Raw genomic sequence first — 20,775 nt, 5'->3', positions numbered from 1 at the left:
CAGAATGCCTTCTGGGTGAGGTGTTTTGGATATGTCTTACTGGGAGGACTCCCCGGGGTGGACCCAGGACACACTGGAGAGATTTTCCCTGCTGGCGGGCTTAAGATCACCTCAGTGTCCCCCGGATGAGCTGGAGGAGGTAGCTGGGGACAGGGAGGTTTGGGCATTTCTGTCTAGACTGCATAGATGGATGGATTATTTTCTTCCTTCCTTAGCAACACTTTCCTCAAGGAGCTATATACTGTAATGTAAAGACTCTCCAGTAATTCTAATACTTGCTGTAGTGTCAATTGATACTATTATGATATCTATGCAAGTGTGTTGCATTTACTTGACAAGAAATGAGTCTTTTCTCTGAATTAACAAGATGTCTTAAAATTGTGAAAGAGTCTTCACTGACTTGAAAGCTTGAATTATTTAATGTTTCTCATTATTATAGGTCTCTGCGGTGACCAATAGTTTGCATGTAAGAGGCCAGCTTGTCTGCAAACACTCATAAACTACTTGGCAAGTGGTAGAGAAGCTGTGAGTTCAAAGTAATCCGGAAAGACGGAATGTCTGCCTTAAAAGTAAAAGTCTGCTTTTTCATATGTGTTGATAGCAGAAGTAAGGCACAATTTTTACTTCAAAGGCAAACTTCCTCCATTTCCGTCTTTTTTTTTTTTTTTTTTTTGCACACTGCTTTCAAGTTTCGCTACAGCTCAGAGAATACATAATCAGTGTTTGCAGACAAGTTGGCGTGTTTCAAGCAAAATATGTGCAACTGTAACCATCTGCTAGTGACCAAAGCAATCCCAAGCTTTTTGGTGTAGTCTTTTCACCCAAGTCATAGTCACTGCTCATCAAAAAGTTCGGGAATACGACTTTTTTTTGGATTGCCAAATGATCATCAACAGATCTCTAAACCTGTTTGCATGAGGCCCAAGAAGACACAACATGTATGTAACAAAATTAAAATTTGAGAATAAAACCTAGCTATATTTCCTCTGCTATAGTGACTGTCGGCATAAAACTGCTCTCATCTGATGACAGTGAAACTAATTAAATCAACTAAGTAAATATGCTGCACACGTCGAGCCGAGGTTGGTCGTCTGCCTGTCACAGACAGCCATGAGTTGTTTTCTTTTTTTAAGGTTTAAGTTTCTCAGCTATGTAACTGTTTTGTTAAATAAAGAGGTTATTTCATTTTTATACACTTCTTAACAGATAAATAGAATGACATCTTGCGAAAATATCATTTGCTTGTATTTCAGCCAAATGTGTGTCACTTGGCCGAAACACCAGAGCAGGTTGTGTTTTTCTCCTGCTGTGTACTTTATGAACAACCTTCCAGTTTTGCAAATGGTTCAACATAAAACCAGAGAATAAACAAACAAATGTTTCTCTGTAATACATTTAATCACTGCCACTGTGTAACCCATGTCCTCTACAGACTCTAGGCTGCTACAGAGGTATTCTCATTTAGCCCTATTCTGGCGCATCAAGCTTGCAGAATAGTTTATCTTCAAGATGTGAGTCTAAAGCCAACACTATTGAGTATTAAGTATATGCCAACTGTTCCTCGTCTACATTCCCAAAGTGTTTGTAGCCTGTGCTCTGCTCCACATTACCACCATGGTGAAGATGGAGACTTTCAAACAGGAACTTCAGGTGTTTTGGATTTTGGAGTGTACCAAGTTGAATTCAAACAGAGGGGTAACCAGTACTGTTTTATATAAAGATATAATGAGCAGATTTAATGTTTGTGTTTCAGTGGGAAAAGTCTAGAAATGGTCATTTGAATGTCTTTATGTTGTTTTTGGATGAAAATGTCAACTACATGAGTTAACTGATACATTTCCATACATGGTTTGATCCTGGTGTAAGTGGGGTATATAGGACAGGGATAGATTCTCCTTAGAGAGTTCGGTGGAGCGCCTCATTATTAATTTGCTGGCTAGTTCCCCAGTAACCACAAGCCTTGCCCTGGGTTTTGTTTTGGTCAGTTGCCAAGCTTACTTATGTTCTATTGAACAATTTGATACATTTTGTGTAGATTTTCTTTATTTTTTCCACATAAAACCATCCTGATCCGCTTTGTTTATCTGGTAAATACTGTAAAAATCAAAAGAAGATACTTCCTGTCTCCACATATGCATTTATTCACGCCAACAAATTGTTCTAGCTAAGACTGATGGCTGCAGATTTACCACCTTTCATGAACTCCACACTCTTCTTTAGGATAAAAAAAATAAAAATTAAAAACTTAAAATTGTGGAATTTATTCCTTGGGTTTGCCTTAAACAGCGGTGGATACACTCATGTGGTTGTACAGTGATATGTGCACAATGTGCCGTCACAGTGGGTGCAGAGTGTTAGCATTAAGACTACAAATGCAAGAGCTGTGGGTGACACACTGAACCCAAGTGACAGTCTTCTTTCTCAAAAGCCCACATTTGGGAGGAATTTAAGTTGCACTGACATTTTGGACAGAATACGGTGGCATTTGAATTCTGAGTGCAGGTGGGACGTGGGTCAGACATCATTGTATCAGATGGCTTGGAAGAAATATAAAAGGAATTATCGGGTGGAAACCGAACCTGCATAACGGAGCTAGGTGTGACTAAAAGCTACTGCAAGGAAGGTATAACCAGCCAAATACAGGTGAATGTATATAATAAATGGAGCTGTTTAGCATAATTTTTTTGATGTTCAAACCCAACAGGGTTTTTTTTATCTCGCTTGGAAATGATTCAGGCTAACAGCATGAATCACAGGCTTACACTTAGGCTTACTTCAAAATATGCAAATTAATTCCACAATAAGAGCAACTTCTTACAGAAAACAGAAGATTTGATTAAACATGAATATATATTAGCTGTCTCTTCTGTGTTTGTGTGTGTTCCAGTCTTTATAACCCCTGTAAGCAGCTGTGTCATGAAACTAATCACCGCCTTGTCCATTACTGTTGTGTTTGGCAACTTCTCTACATTTCAGTCTGTTCAAAAAGCTGACCATCAAAAGCCGGGGGAATTTTTATCCGTGACTGTGGTACACTGCCAAAAATACCACCAGCTGCTTGTATTACCTGAGCTATTTCCCATCAAGTAACTCTATACTGGGGATGTCAAAGTCTGAAAGCATGGCGACTTATGTGTTAAAAATGTACACATTTATTGCTCAGTAAGCAAAGGTCAAGTCCTTCTTTTTCTCCAAGTCCATTATAGTTCAAAAATTTAATAGCTTAGGGTTACAACCACCTTTAGCATTAACAATTGGAAGTAATTGTTTTTCTGTAAGACTTTACCAGTAACTCACATTGGGGTTTTTTTGTTTTTGTTTTTTTCACTCTATTACTCTATTATTTATTAATATCTGCTTGGTCAAGAATGATATCCCAGTAACTGAAAGCAGAGGACTTTGACATGAACCACAGCCAGCAAACAACAGACAAATCCAACTATCTTTGAAGAAACAGTGCTACCTAATCCATACATGAAACAAAACCAAGCAAAACAATGTGTTAAACCCAGCTACGTAACTAAGCAACAAAAGGAGAAATGCTACAACACAAAAACATAGTTTGGCACTTCTGTTTCAGTGATCTGTACAAGGAGTGAGTTTTTTAGTTTGTTTGTTTTTAATCCTGTCCTGTCTGACAGCTTTTGCAATTTGAATTTTGATCTGAATTCACTGCTGTGCCAAACACATTTTTCTTTTCCAAGATCAGTTCTATAATTTCTCTACAGGCTCCTCTTGTTCAGGCTTTATCTGTTTATTTCTTCAATTCTGTTTGTGTTATTTCAGTTATTACATCATAAGCGGTATACAGTCTGACAATGTTTAAGGTAGGACAGGCAGAAAAAACACAAGCCCCCCTTACGTGGCAGGGTGTGTGAAACAGGGGTGTAGGAAAATTGGGGTGCAGACCAACCCCCTACTCTAAGGTCCAAGGATTGAACCACTGGCTATCTGATTCATAGTTAACAAGCTGACGTTTTGCCCACTCTTCTATACAACATTACATTACCACAGCTCTCTTAAGATCCCCCACAACATTTCAATCAGGTTGAAGTCTGGACTTTGACTGGTTCATGCTTTTGCAAGACCCAGTTTCAGCCAAACTTTAGCTGTTGAATGGACAGCCTCACATATGACTCTAGAATACTCTGGTATGCAGAGGAGTTCATGGTTGAGTCAGTGATTTCAAGGTGCTCAGATACTGTGGTTGCAAAACAAGTGCAAATCAAAACCTCGTCACTACCGTGCTTGACAGTTGGTATGAGGTGTTTATGCTGTTTGTGCCAAACGTGGTGCTGTGCATTATGGTCATTATGACCAAGCATCTCCATTTTGGTCTCATCTGTCTTGTAATTTGTTCAGATGCAAGCTGTGCTGGCATGTTTGTTTGTTTGGTTTTTTTTAATAGAAAAAAGGCTTTCTCCTGGCAACACTTCTAAACAAGCCATACTTCTTCAGTCTTTTTCTAATTGTACTGTCATGTCACGGTAGCGTTTAACGTGCTAACTGAGGCGTGTAGAGCCTGAGATGTAGCTCTTAAGTTTTCAGAGTCTCTGTGCACAAGACTCCATATGTCTACATTAAGTACTTTATACTCTCTTGCAAATATAACTCTAGTGTGGTATGAACTAAACTAAGAGTCCATGCAAAACTCAGCTATGGCTAACACAAGCCTTCAGGACCCTGTTTTTCAGTGGGTTCTGTGTTTAGCAGAAAAAGATATAGGAAGGAGTGAATTTACTGTTAAGAAGACTTTATGTTAAATGTTAAGACATGCCACTGGTCAACAGCTTCATCTTGAACAACTCTATTTTTTCAGCCTTTGCTGAAACTACATTGCCAGAACAACCTAAAGCAGAAAGTGCACAACTGAAGGCTTGTTGCTTAATTGCAATTTCAATTATGTTTTCTGTAACAGTTTTGACATCATTTTTAAATAAAACAAAATCAGAAGAAATTACAGTATTTCTTCAGTTTCATATTAATTCATTTTGTTGACGTATTCTCAAAGAAATGCAGACATTTGAATGTGAGAACATTTTAAGCAGCGAAAAGCCATACATACAAGTGGGTGATACATTTAGCGCTAGTCCACACCTGTGTTTATCAGTGGTTGATCTAGAAAAGTCTCTTTTCTTTTTTTTCTCAGACAGAAACACTTTATTTGTGTCTGACAATAACAAACTGACTGCCCTGTGGCTCAGCCTGTGTCTGAGAGAGGGCAGCTTACTCTCTGCTCTGTACCTGAGCCAGCCACGCCATGGCAGGTAATAACTTTGCTTTGGGTGCAGCCGAAAACAAAATGGATTTACGAGAAAAGGATAACTTTTTTGTCCTCTGTTGTTCACCTTCTCCGTGCCCGTCTCATTCTTGCATGTCTGCTGCTGTTATTTGGCTGAGAGAGAAAAAAATCCCTGATGGCCCATTCATTAGCAACAAAATTAGGGAAGAGAGGAATAGCGGCTAACTGTGATGCTGTCGGCAGTACAACACTGTTATCTGCTCTAGTGTGCGTGTGTGTATGTGTGTGTGTGGGTGCCACTGAGAGTCTTATCAGTGGAAACAGACCTGGACGTGAGCAGGGTTGCGAGCAGGAGGAGAAGGTGGATGGGGGGAGAATTGGAGGAGGGGCAGGAGGAAGGCAACAGTGAAATTGAAGGGTAAGAAGATAAATAGGAGAGGGGAAACGGGAAGAGAGGGGACGATGGACAGTTGTATGAAATACATCAAACGGTTATGTGATGTGTTGTGAATGAGTACAGTGTGAAATATAAGTCTAAAGAGCAGGAGAGCAGGAGAAAAATCGGAAGAAAATGTGATGTGATATGAGTGGGTAGCAGGGGGGAATGGGAGGAAGAAGGGAACAAATGTTGGTTGAGGGAGAAGATAACTAAAAAGTGATGAGGATGTCTGTTCAGGTGGGACAAGGCAGGCTTCAGAAATTATGTTTTTGATGGACTGATCTTCTACGCGGGTCCCTCGAGAGTCGCCACATGCCCTCATCTCTCACTTTGGCTCGTGTCCAGAATTTTGCCATGCAGCTTCAGATGGGCCTGAAGCGTTTTGTGCAGTGTGCTTTCACATCATGTATACAACAATGGCTGCTGCAGGAAATGACATTAAACTATATAGTTGATCTGTGTCACTTTATTTAACTGTTAGAGTTTAAATTATGTGTGGTTCAAATCAAATTCTCATAATGGATTTAGTCTCTTTGGCACAAACAGGGCAACACATAAACTGATTGTTTTGGTCACTTGGCAGTAAAGTGTTGAAGCATTGATTTATTATTACTTTAATAAAGCTGTAATGGCACACTGACAAAGCCATTACACATCCAGCTGACACATGGCCATGTTCTCCACACCTGATGAATGTTCTCTCCCCATTTTTGGTCTCATACCAACTCTGGCTCTTCAGCAGCTAACTCTGTTCATCTATGCTTTTTTAATCAGTCACGGCTTGTGGTTTGGTGCTCTGCAAGACTGAAGAGAACAGCAAGTGATAAAAGTGACAACTCTTTGTCATTAAAAACGACACTAAATATTTGCAATGGATAAAAGCAAGTCAACCAGGATCATCCTGATAAAAGGAAGTGCCAGTTTGCTGTTGGAAGGCATTGTTTGCTTGTTTCACTGGGAGCTTTTTATCCTGAATAGTTGTACCTCACTACCTCCAGTACACAGCTGAATACAGTCCTGCACCCCTGAAAAATTTAATGACTCCCTGTAAGCTAGAAAACAGCCTAAAACCTCAAACATGTTTCTCCCTCCCTTTGTGCTTTGAGCAGAAAGCACAAAGCTACATGCGTTGCCCAGGTGCTCGGTCTGAAAGTACTATAACAATAATTTATGCCTCGCAGTGGACTCTCAACACCGTCATCTGCTCCTGTTATGGTTTCATCTCTCAAACTATAATATTTTCAGAACAAATTGGCTTTGTGAAACCGATTTCAGATGCGCAACAATGTGCAAAACATCTTGAGCCAACCCTTATTTGTTTATTTTTTGCTATATAATAGGAGCAGCAATTTATTGAAACATGTGGAGACATAGATGGAAATACAGAATGTAAGGCAAAAAAGAGTTTGTCCAATTCTAGTGAGCTTGAAAAATCAATATTTTACCACTTTTATTCTTCATCCTCTGTTAGAACTCTCTTAGCAGCCTACTTGTAATTTATTTAAGTTACAAGTATTCTTCAGGAATAATTCTCCGGGTTTCTTGAAGGATATTCAAAGCTCTTCTTTGGATGTTGGATGTTTGCCATACTTCTTCAGGAATGTTGATATGTGGGGTCTGGTATTTTCAGTCCACTTTTTGTGTAATTTGGCATACTTCAGCCTTTCCTCCCTGTTTCCTTCCTTAAGTATGGCTTCTTGACAGCCACCTTTCCACTGAAACCATTTCTGATGACTCTTCAGTGAACAGTAGATGGATCAACTGATGGGCCAGATGCATCTCTCTTAAGGACATGACTTTCAGATACTGGTTATCTGCTGGAGATACTTTTTTGGACCACCACTTCTTCTTTTGTCTTCCACGAGTCCAGCGTTGGCAATTTTTAAAGGACACACTGCAGACCATGCGAAGATATCCCAAGTTTAAGGGAATCACCTTGTTTTGGGCAAGGTGAACCACTCGTGTTTTAGTGACAAGCTGCTAGCAACAAAGTGCCTAAAGATACAATTTAAAATCGACTCTTTGCTAAGTTGTCTGTTATGTGTGGACATAATACTTTGAGTTTGGTGCCTTTTCTATGCTTGAATGATTCATAGGGCAGTGTTAAGTGGTTTAACAAGAAACAAACAAACAAAATGAAAATGGTAAGGTACAGGGATTAGGCTAAAAATCAGTAAAAAGGCAGCCAACCTCCAAAGGAAAAAGTTTGAAGGACCTCCAGGAGGCCTGGAGAACTATTGCTTAAGACCGCTTTACCAGAAAGTCTGACTGTTGGAAACAAAATATAAAGAAAAGAGAGGTGGATGAAGACTTTTGCACAGCACTATATAAATGATCAGATCTGCCTCAGAATGTATAATTATCAATAGTATATTGATGTCACAAGTTGCTGAGCAAATGTCTGCAAACATATGGACAGATACCAAAATGTTACCGTGTTATTTAACATGTTCTGGATCAGCAGATTAAGTTTTAGGTGAAGTCTCATATAATTCCCCTAATTAATTTGTGTTAAGGCTTAACTTTATGCATGATTAACGGTGTAGGCACATTCAGTGCCAACTAGGCAGCTAGTTGTCTGCTAGGTGTCACTTCATGTTGTTCGACTCACTGAACAGGAACTCTCTGTCGTGCTCGACGGCACACTTTGGAACATTTTTCAAATAATCAGCTGTGTAGTTAAGTGCACCAAAAGTTTTTAGATAATGAACATCTATGATTTTATTTTTCATGGTAGCACTAATAAGCAGATGTCTGGGTACATAGAAAATCATCTTGTTAACCAAGCGAATTAAGTTCAACCCATTTTCTCCAAATATTGCCTTTGCTAGCTCCAAAGAAACAAGATGGAAATAAGATGGTCCACAAGGTAAAACTAAATGCTTCAAAATGTAGTAACATCGTCTGTCCATTTACCTCCATAGCAACCAACCAGTGGCCATGAACACTAAAAACTTAAAGAACATAATAAACGTAAATTTACAGAATGACACTCGCACAAATTGTGTGTTTCTCAGTGATAGCATCAGTGAGAGTAAAAGGCATCATCAGCAATTTGCTCCACAAACACTCAGCAGCTCTTGAGCGCCCTGAAGGCTCCACAAATGCACATTGCCTCGCTCAGAAGAATCAGCAGGCAGTCAGAGCCAGTGTATGTGACTTCCAACAGAAAGTCAAAACAAGCGGCTCTGACATGAAAAGACAGGTGATGAGAGGGGAAATGAAAAGGAGTGTCAGGAAATGTAAAAAAAAAAAAAAAAAAAGGGGGGGGGGGGGGGGGTGACAACAGAGCTTAGTGGGATGGAGATGCTGTGTACTTTAGAGGAGACTGATGGAAAAGTAGAAAAAGATGATCTCTGGATGGGGAAGACAGTGTGTGTGTGTGGCTGGCTCTAGACAGCTGGAGACAGAGAAAAAGGACATTGGTGAGGGTGTGTGTGTGTGTGTGTGTACACAAGTTTGGTATTACTCATAATGTGAGGACCTAACTCTGTTTACATAGTCACATTATGACCTGTCTGCCTTCTGAGGCCAAAAAACAAGTTCCCATAAGGTGAAGACATATTTTAAGGTCAGGGTTAGGTAAGTAGTGGCTCTGGAAAAGGTTAAAGTAAGACTAGAGAAAATGAATGCAAGGCATTGTAATGTGTCCTGGATACCAGACTGTGTGTGTGCATGAGGTGGTGTGTGTTTGTGTTAAAATGAAAACAAATCTGCAAGGTGTAGAGACAAGGAGTGTGTGCGAATTAAGAGATATGGAGATATGACAGGGGAGAGGCCCTGTGAAAATCAATGCAGCTATGACTGAGAGAGATAAAGTGGATCGAGGAGAAGTGGGGCAGGGGAGGAGAGAAAATGGTGACAATAAAGCTGGAAGAAGGGAAGACTTGAGAGAGGCAATGAGAGAGCGATAAGGAGAGAGAAAGAGACAGAGGGTGTGATGAGTATAGGAGAGAGGAAGATGATGTGAGAGGAGCTGTTGTTTGTCCTCGGGCTGCTCTCTTCGAGGAAGGACAAGAATGTGGGGGTGGTTAGCAACATTTACTGACATAAACTGAGAATGTGTGTGTGTGTGTGTGTGTGTGTGTGTGTGTGTGTGTGTGTGTGTGTGTGTGTGTGTGTGCTCATTTTTCACAGCAACCAGTCACCAATAACATTATATAAGAATGATCAAAACAGAAGAAACCATGGCAACTGTAATCCACTAGTAGCAGCCACTTGCTACACAGAAAGAACACAAAATCAGGTGTGGCAATGCAATTACAGACGATAAATATCACCAAAAAAACCATTCCCTCTTTAATATTCTGGGCCTGATGTTATTTTTACCATGAGAGGGGAGAGGCGCTTGCAGCCTAACAGGGAAGAGATGTTTTTGTTATCGTGCCACTGCAGACCGCAAGGCTCTTAGTCAGAAAATTTCTGACGGGAGCCCAGACAGTGACAGGCATAGCTTCTGGGAGATGAGCGTATTTCAGGCCTAAAACAGAGGCTTTGATGGACAGAAGATCAGGGCATCTGTGTCACTGATGACTCCATCGCTTCCCAAAACTCAGGCACGAGCCTCCAATGACTGTCTGGATCCCCAGCTTAGGAGAGGATGAGGGGATAAATGAAGTAGCTCCAGAGAATGCCGTTTCACTAGCTACAGCTTAAAAGCTCATTTGCATCAGTTTCACCATCACACAGGCCTAAACTGGGTCTTGCATGGCCTAAATACCGGTTAGCCCACCTGTCTTTACTAATCAACCCACAGGCCATCAAATTACTTATCAGAGTAACACAAAAACAGACCTACACAGCAAGTTTCCGTTTACTTTAAAGCCTCTGCCTCTGTCTGTGGGCACCAGCCACATGACTACACACTGAAAGTAGAATTTTACAAAAAAAATATTGTTGTACAAATTCTAAATGTAGTTGTTTCATTTTTTTTTTTTTTTTTATAATAATACACTTGGGTTGCTCATTAATCTTTTGGTCATTAAGCTCTAATTAATCTCTAATCTCTAAACATATCAAATATTTAAACTGAGAAATGACCATCTTACCATTTTAAAGAAAAAACAAGTTCTTTTTGTATTTGATGTCTTTTAAAAACAGCTGCTGGACTTTTGAGAGATGAATGTTGTCCCATTCTTGTCTACTGTTCTTCTTTGTCATATTTTTTGTTTCATGGCATGCTAAATGTTTGCAGTTGGTGAAATGCCTGGGCTCCAGGCAGGCTGATTCAAAACTGAGTGAACTGAGCGCCGATAACAAGCCGAATGGTCCCTCTCCTCTCTAGTCTGGAGGATGTGGCGTCCATGTTTTCCAAAAACAATTTCAAATTTTAATTCGTCTGACCACAGAACATTTTTACACTTTGCCTCAGTCTATTTTTAATGAGCTTTGGCTCAGAGAAGATGGCAGAATTTCTGGATCATGGCACAGTGAACTGTGTTCACAGACAGGGATTTCTGGAAGTTTTCCTGAGCTCATGCTGAGATTTCTGCGACAGAATCATGTCAGTTTTTAATGCCGCACTGTAGGCCGGAAGATCAGTCAAAGATTTTCAGTCTTGTCCCTTGCGCCTTGCAAGAATTCTCCAGGTTTTCTGAATCTTTTGATGATATTACGTACTGTAGATAATGAAATATTCACAACTTTCACTTAAGGAACTTTATTCTGAAATTGTTCCACAATTTTGTAGATAGAATTTTTCTGCAGATTGATGAACCTCTACCCATCTAAACATCTCTAAAATGCTCCAAGACCCAGTTATGTTAATTAATGTTAATTATTAATTGCCAGTTGCCAATTAATCTCATTAGCTGCAAAATATTCCTCCAGCTGTTTCTTTTTACTATTACTTACTTTTCCAGCCTTCTGCTCCTTGTCCCTTTTTTTTTTTTTTTAGATATGTTGACCAACCAAATTCAAAATGTGCTCATATTTTTTTCATGAACTAGTCAAATGTCTCAGTTTAAATATTTAAAATGTTTTCTATATTGAATGCAATGATTTGCAAATTATTGCATTCTGGTTTTGTTTACATTTAAAATAGTGTTTTAGCATTTTCAGAATTGGGTTTTATAGGAAAAAGAGTAAACAAGCTTTCTTGTTTGAACGTCTCTAAGAAGAATATGGCAACGCAGCTTAACTTTGCAGAGCTACATATGAACAACTCACAAAACTGCTGGAACAATGTTCTTTTGGACTGATGAGACCAAAGTGGAGATGTTTGGCCATGATGCACAGCACCACATTTCATGAAAATCAAACACAGCATATTTTACACAAAGATCTCTTACCAACCATTAAGCATGATGGTGGAGGGGAGGTGATAAGTTTGGATTGATTTGCAGCCACAGGACCTGTGCACCTTGCAGTCGCTGAGCTGACCAAGATCATCCTAGAAAAAAACCAAAGAGATTTGCGAAGTAATTAAGATTAATTCTCTGGAGACATGTTTGAGAAAACAGCAGCTTTGTCTCTGAATTTTTAGTTGAGCGCAACTAAACCTTTAGACTTCTGCTCAGCACTGTGTGGGCACGCACAGATTGTGTTTTGTTTACTTCTTTATCACCTTCCTGTTGGTTTTATTGAACTTGCTAGACATTGACGATATCAAAAAAAATCCACAACAAAAGCCTGATCAGCCAAAATTCAAAGTGCATGATCCCATCACAGCTGCCCTAAGGAAATGCAGGTTTGTGAACTTATTATCAAATTCAGAGAGTACACCTGCATTTTGCATCATAATATTCCTTTCTTTTTTACCTCAAAATACTCACATAGATGGGAATAAATTAAGAAGCGCTGTGAGTTTCAACCTCAAAGAGAAAAGCTTAGCTGCTTCTTAATTTACTGTTAAGGCTGATGGTCAGGACTCCTGCAGGGAGCCAAGGGCCCTCTAAATGTAACAAGGAAACAGCAGCTTGAAAATGGAGTCTGCTAGTAGATCCACTGAGGTCTTTTATGCTATAATTAAAACTTTACAATCAAATCTAAAAAATCTCTCGAGGCCACTGCAGAGAGCCGAGCAGCACTTTCCTCTGATATGTGTTTAGATTTCATCAGTAGGAGACATGGAGCGAGAGGAGAATGAATTAAGCGTCTGCGTCACCTTTCACATCTCAGTTCTGCCACTTGAAATAGGTAATACATCATCACTTTCAAAAATGTTGGTGTGTATATAAGTGATTGAGTGTCAGCAGGTCAGCGGTGGGGCTGTGGGTGATTGCCTCACATCACCTGCTGATATAACATTATTATCAAAAACTGTGGCAGGAATGAACAGAAGGCAGAAGGCAAACTCCCCGTGAATCAGAAGTTTCCATTCAGAGCCATAAACAGGGCATCTGTCACAGTTGCTCATTCAGTATTCCATCACACAGTCGCTCCAGACCATATGGGTAATAGGAAAATTCTGGCTAGCTAGCCAAGCATTTTATTACAAAATGTCTTGTCCTAAATAATGATCCCAAGGATGTGCTACATCAGTTCTTGATGTTAAATATTTATTTTTGATTCAGGTGTAATTTGTCAGTGTTCTGAGTTTACCGTGAATGTATATAAACATTATACATTACATTACCTGGGACCTGTCTCAACTTATCTTGGGTAACACATTCACAAATGTGCTGCAGCCTGACTGATGACAGCATGCTTTCATTTTAATAAAGCTATTTATTTCCAACCAGAGTTCCCTTAAGTTTTCACCAAGATCTTATACTGATGGTGGGAGAGTTACATCTTCTCTGGGACATCCCCAACACTTCCAGTGGGGTTAAGGTCTGGCCTCTGTGGTGGCCAATCCATGTGTGAAAGTGGCTGAACCACTCTTTCACAGTCTGAGCCTGATGACTCCAGCCATTGTCAACTTGGAATTCAATTCAATTAAACTTTATTTAAATAGATCCAAATCACAAATCACCTCAAGACAGTTTATTGTCTATTGTAAGATAAAGAACCTATAAGAATGCTCAATCTGATATCCTCATGTTGGTATTGTTCCTACATCAACACAATTAATGTGGGATCAGGTTCAGCACTGCAAATGACAAGTCGCATTTTTATGATATCATAATTTTGTGGGGAAAAACCCCTGCAGTTGTCTACTCAGGATCAGTTATGATATACTACAATTATAATATTTTCCCTTACCAGTTGGCCAACTACCAGTTTCTAAAGAAAAAAGGATTATTGTTTTTCCTTGATATTAGATCTTTGCCACTAACATAATTAAGCTAACGATTATGCATTGAGTCAAAGATTTACAACATCTACTTTTATATAAATAACTAACATCAAGACAATAAGAAAATTAGGATGGCAAACTATTTGAGTCATCATATCATCATATATGTCCCTGGGCCAGATACACCTACAATAATAGAGAGAAGACCCCAACAATCAAATGACCCCTTATGAGCAAACACTTGACGACAATGGGAAGGAAATCTCCCTACAGGAGGAAACCTCCAGCAGAACCAGGATCAGGGAGGAGCAGCCATCTGCTGTGACCCATTGGGGTTGAGGGGAGGGAGACAGGGAAAAAACACACTGTAAAGAAGCCTGCACTATCAAGGAATAGTAATGTAACAATAATAATAATATGAAAATTGGTTACATTTTGAACTTGGCTTATGAATATAATTCCTGAAAAAATAATGAAAATCATTTGTGTCTTTCCTGCAGTTTGCGTGTAGTGCTAATAAGCAGGTGTTAGTTTCCTAATATGTGTGTTTTCACTGCAAGGATGTTAGCATGTCAATGCTAGATACTGTATATCACAGTACAGCTTCATAAAGCTGCAGGCAAGGCTGAAGATGTCTTAATGAGAATTGATTCAAATAATTTATTTTATTTGTATCACTGGGTCACAGAGAAGAGCTTCTGATAGAGGTATCCATTATGTTTCTGCTTATTTGTATAAAGACAAATACACATAGGTTAATGAGCTGGTAACAATGTAGCGAGAGAAGAAGTTTATCAGTGCATTTAAACCAGCTCGGTGTCGTTACGCTCTAATTACTCGCTGGAGTTTTCTCATTTCGCAGTAGGTCTGACTGAGCTGTATGATACTGAGTGAATGCCCAGGTGCACATTGCATCTCTTGTGTCTAGTGCTGAATTGTATTTATGAATATCATCATACAGCCAAGACAATGGAGCAGTTGTTGAATAGTCACCCTCTCTCTTTTGTTATGAAACCTGTCCTCATATATCATATTGCCAACCTCTACGGTTAAAATGCTGTCACATTAAAAACAAAACTATTCACTTTTCCCCCTACACATGAAACTTTTCTGCTTATAAAAAGATGCACATACGGCAAGGTAATTTATGCACATATTCATCGTCATTACCTTCCCTTTTCTGTTCCCCAAGATGTCTCCAATAGATGGGAGCAGAGCCCGGAGATGAGTCCTTGCACACGCTGGCTAACGATAAAATGAAAGAAAAATGAGTCAATTAATGGGAACCAACAAGAGTAATGTCTTTTGACATGTGGAATGAAGTGTGAGGATCACATATTGTCAGTGCAGATGCACAAACAGAAAAACACAATTACCGTCCATTTCTTGCAGTTTGTTGCATCCCATGCAGTTTGCGTGTATTTCTCTCTCTCTCTGTGTGTGTGTGTGTGTGTGTGTGTGTGTGTGTGTGTGTGTGTGTGTGTGTATCTGATGATCTTTGAAAATAGCTTGTGACATGAGGAAGGCCAGAGGACACAATGCTGAATCATATTGGTTGCTCCTCATATTCGATTCTCTTGTTCTCCCCCTTTTTTTTTTAGGTGAAAGGACACATCTCATGCCTGAGGCTTCTCTCACCTTCCTGTTATTTTGGGGTTTCATTTTCTCTCAGCATCGATCTGATTTGAGAGGATAATAGGGCAACAGAGAGCGAGACTTGTTCGTTTTCTTTAAGACTGCGAGTGTCAGAACTTTATCTGCTTTTTAAAGGGTGCTGTTGTTCATAAGCAGCCGGCTGGAGAGCCCTGCTTGCTGTACCTAATCGGGACTGAGAGCGTGACGCCCTGATTAAAAACCCACTGAAAGCACTCTCACATGCACACACAAAACACACACACACGCTGTCCATGTCTGCATTAAAAACAAACCAAATGTCTCTTAGAGCCTGCATCATTTCTCAGCTTCATTCTCAGCCATACCAAAAAAGGCCTTTATATTGGTGGTGCACAAAAATATACTACGTTTATATTTAAGGTTTGCATTCTGTGGGTGGAAAGTTTTATATCCATTCTAATGAATTCATTTTCACCCTTCCATTTGATTTATTTCCTAAAATCAAAACTAGTATTATACAGAATAATACACCCATGACTCACTAGCATCATGATAGGGAAGCAAGTTTTGAACTTTCTAGACTACTCATAGCTAAGTAAAAAGTAAAAAGACGGAATCGTCCCGTATTCTGAGAAAATATTACGCGTTTCGTATTGAGCTGAAAATGAACACAGTTTGTCCCGTGCTTCAGCTAGGATGGAAAAAGACACAAGGCTCGAGTTATTCTGTCTTTGCTGCACAGCTGTTTCTTCTTCTCTCATTCTCTCCCTCCCTCTCCTGTTTCTACTTCAATCGTGAAAATGATCAATGATCAGCTGATCAGCTTTTCTCTCTTGTTTGTTTATCGCCCACTTTGCGCCAGAAAGAGGAAACCAGCGGATGTCACACTAAACAACAGCAGCACGTTTAAGCTTGATCAGCTGTTCTTAGAATTTATTTAATATTACTTTCTAGTATCAGCTGATGTTTGCTGGAGCCACAGCTGTAAAAGCTGCTGGTCATGATGTCGGTTTGGATATGTGGTGAGAGGGAAACATGAAGATGAAACCAGGAGATGTCCTTACTGAATCATCAGAGCTGAACAGGTGATGGAGAAACAGGTTTACCTTTAAGGTGACATGAATGAGTTGAAGGGAAGTTATGAACTGTTTCCGAGAGACAAATAACACCAGGATCCTTTTCTAAGTAGCTGACAGCTGGTAACTGTGCAGGGGCGGTCTAGCAAAGTTTTGCCAGGGGGGCCAGGTGGGGCATTAACAGGGAGAGGGGGGCACAAAGAAATACTTTCTCATTCTCATTTAAAATGTCTAACTTTTAATAAATAATCATCTGAATCTTACAACCAAAGTTTTTATCTGATGTAAAATGTATAGAAATCATACATATACCAACAAGACAGTGTACATCACTGTCACAACAGCGTTCATTTTCATTCAAAGGCTTTATGGCTTTTCCTATAATACCTGGTGGGCCGGTCTCTAGTCAAAATGCCCGGGCCCATTTTACGTCCCAGTCCAGCCCTGAGACTACATCACTGATCATAACAGAAAATGACACTACAACCTCATTAGCACATGAGCTCTATTTGTATATGAACTGTGAAAAAAAAAAAAAAACTGCCACTGGGAATATTCTAAGAGTCTTGTGTAAAATATAAAGTAGCTTAAACCATCAAGGATCACGTGTACAGGTACAGGTCTTTTTTTTTGTTCCACTTTGATGATAATTTTGGTTTAGGTATTAAATATGGAATAGGAAAAAATGCTATTCCATTTGAAAAATGCTATTCCATTTGAAAAATGCTATTCCATTTGAAAAATGCTATTCCGTTTGAAAAATGCTATTCCGTTTAAAAAATGCTATTCCATTTGAAAAAATGCTATTTCATTTGAAAAATGCTATTCCATTTGAAAAATGCTATTCCATTTGAAAAATGCTATTTCGTTTGAAAAATGCTATTCCGTTTGAAAAATGCTATTCCATTTAAAAATGCTATTCCATTTGAAAAAATGCTATTCCATTTGAAAAATGCTATTCCATTTGAAAAAATGCTATTCCATTTGAAAAATGCTATTCCGTTTAAAAAATGCTATTTCATTTAAAAAATGCTATTTCATTTGAAAAATGCTATTCCATTTAAAAAATGCTATTCCATTTGAAAAAATGCTATTCCATTTGAAAAATGCTATTCCATTTAAAAAATGCTATTCCATTTAAAAAAATGCTATTTCATTTGAAAAATGCTATTCCATTTAAAAAATGCTATTCCATTTGAAAAAATGCTATTCCATTTGAAAAAATGCTATTCCATTTGCACTTGTGCAAAATGTAAAAAGAGAAAGAAAAAAAGAAAAGAAAAATAAATGTGGTAAAGCTGGAAAAAGGAAATGAAAAATTACTTTAATCCTCGCTGTCTGGAAGAGCATTGATGCACATGGACTTAAACAATGATGTAAAAGACATTTTAATTGTTTTCCAATTGAAAAACTCAGAACACTAAGGAGAAAACAAACCAGCAGTATTTATGGTGCATCTCAAAGACAGATATTTAGATGTAATAACGTAATAAAAAAGTTGTAATGCTTTAGGATATTAATATTCTGCATATTTGTTGCTTTTGTGTGAATGTGCATGAACCGGTAAATCTTTATAAGTGTATTTGTTTGATTAGCTTTGCAAAAAATATAATTAAAATATCTCTCTCACCATCCCTTTGGTGTGGTATATGTGTGCTCCACCAGCTTGTGTCCTTTGCCAGAGGCCCGGGATGTTCTGAAATACGGTATATTCTTTGGACAGATAAAAACCAAAATGAACTTGTGCCAAAATTAAGGAAAGAGAAAAATATGGAAAAGCAGATAAATAGCTCATGATCTGAGGCATGCCACATAATCTGTCAAACACGGTGGAGGTAATGTTATGGCATGGGGAAATACAACTGCCAGCAAAACTGGGCCACTAGTACAGGGCTACAGTACAAATGAATATTTGTATGAATGGCCCAAACCACAAAAGCAACCCAAGAGTTTCTCAAGGCAAAGAAATAAGACATTCCTTAGTGGCCAAGTCAGCTACTTCATGTCAACACAACAACTTCCCTACAGAACATGCTTTTCAAAACTGAAAGCAGAGAGATCCACAAACAAGCTACAACTGAAGGTGGCTGACCTAGCAGAGCATATCAAAACAGGAAGTACAGAACAGATTCAGTGATGTCCATGGGTTTTAGACAGTGAATACCAATGGCTGTAATTCCTAAAAAATGAATACAAAGTTTTTGTTAAACCTCTTGAATTTAAGCTGAAAGTCTGCACTTCAGGTAAATTTTTGATTGTTTGATGCAAAATTCACTGCGGTGGTGTACAGAGTCTCATTGTCCAACAAATAATAGACCTAATTCTATATAAATTTGGTAAGTAAAGAAAATAATATTTACCTAGGAACACTGTCTTGAGATGTAAGTGTGAAACTGATCAGCTAGACTATCAAACATTCCCACCCTTGCTTGTGAGGACCGGAAACACTAGTCTGCACATTAATACTTTAGTGGAGTACAATGTTGTTTAGCTGTGGGTTCTGTTACAGCTGTTACACAGCCACCTGACACCTCTCTCTCTTTGTGCGGAAGTTGTAAAGAAGTAAGGGTGAACACAAGACAGACGATAGCACCACTATAGGCACTACTGTGTAGTATTTTGATCAATATAATAAGTAAACTGATCTAGGCAGTGCCAGAGTAAACTCAAATGGACCAATGTGTGACCACATACTGCACAGGTTCGTGGACATTAGCCTCCAAGGGAATAATACACTAGATACACTAATCAGACATCATGTGTGTAATGTCTGGCTCAAAATTCCACATATTTAAAATATTCTGTATCACATACAAATGTATGAATATGCACAATATTAAAGATTTTTAATTCTGCTTGGTTGTGTTTTTTCTGTGTTTCCTATTTTTAGACTGCCTTTTCTTTTGCCATTTACACTGGCTAATACATCCATCAGCAGTAAATTTCCTAGCAAATACTGCATAAAATAAAAAATAAAGTAATGCAGAGAAACATGACATGCTTTAGCAGAAAATTTACACACGCACTCGCACCTATAACTACATGGGAGCCTTTAAGCAAAGGCTGTCATTAATCTTTCACCTCCATCACTCTACTACCTCTCCACCTCTTTCTCTATTTCAGCATCTCTCTCTCTGGCACCCCACTCTAACCTTTCATTCTTTGCCCTCCTCCCAGTTTTGTGCCTCTCAACCCTGTGGTCATAAGTAGTGAGTAGTTATGTATGCATAAAAAGGCAAAAGGCAACGAGAGAGATTTTTAATTAATTTTTCCTGTCTGTATCACCCTTTATCCACCTGCTCTGCAGTCCTAGCAGGCAGTGTAACCTGGAGTCAAGCCCAAACCTCCATGATGCTGGAATTGCAATTATTTCTTCAACACCCTTATCACAAAGCACAACATTCATCCACTGAGGTTTCTCCCTTTTAAAGGAGTTTTAAAATAAATGTAGGGCTGAAAGCACACACTTTTTTGTGTGTAGTGTCTCATCTTTGACTTAATAAATACAGTTCAGCAGAAATAAATACAATCCACATTATTAAAGCTAACAAAATTCTCCACATAGCTCTGGTACCAGGTTTATGAAAGCCTAAACATCTTTTAGCCTATTTATTCAACTACAAATCACTGTGTAGTTATTCTATTCTTTTTATAATTCGCCTGTGTAATAATAATAATAATAATGGATTGCATTTATATAGCGCTTTTCGAGACCCTCAAAGCGCTTTATAATTCCACTATTCATTCACTCTCACATTCAGACACTGGTGGAGGCAGCTACAGTTGTAGCCACAGCTGCCCTGAGGCAGACTGACAGAAGCGAGGCTGCCATATCACGCCATCGGCCTCTCTGGCCATCACCAGTAGGCTGTAGGTGAAGTGTCTTGCCCAAGGACACAACGACCGAGACTGTCCGAGCCGGGACTCAAACCGGCAACCTTCCAATTACAAGATGAACTGCTCTTGAGCGATGATCGACATGTACTATGTATTTATTTATAGAACGTATTTCACCAGTACAAGCAAACGTGGATGTTGTGACATGCAGACAGGACTCAAGTGTAGCTCCAGTGATGGATTGGGTAGCCTCTTTATTGAACTCCAAACCCCAAATCAAATTTTATATCCACACAAATTATTCCATATGCCGCACCTCACGATGTTACATGTAATTTCATTGTTCAGCACCACTGACAGTGCTGTATATATACAAAAAGTAAAGCTC

Source organism: Simochromis diagramma, unplaced genomic scaffold, assembly GCF_900408965.1.
Source record: "Simochromis diagramma unplaced genomic scaffold, fSimDia1.1 OVJJ01000205.1, whole genome shotgun sequence".
NCBI classification, from domain to species: Eukaryota; Metazoa; Chordata; class Actinopteri; order Cichliformes; family Cichlidae; genus Simochromis; species Simochromis diagramma.
The sequence above is the reverse complement of the archived record's forward strand: the minus strand, read 5'-3'. Positions refer to the sequence as shown.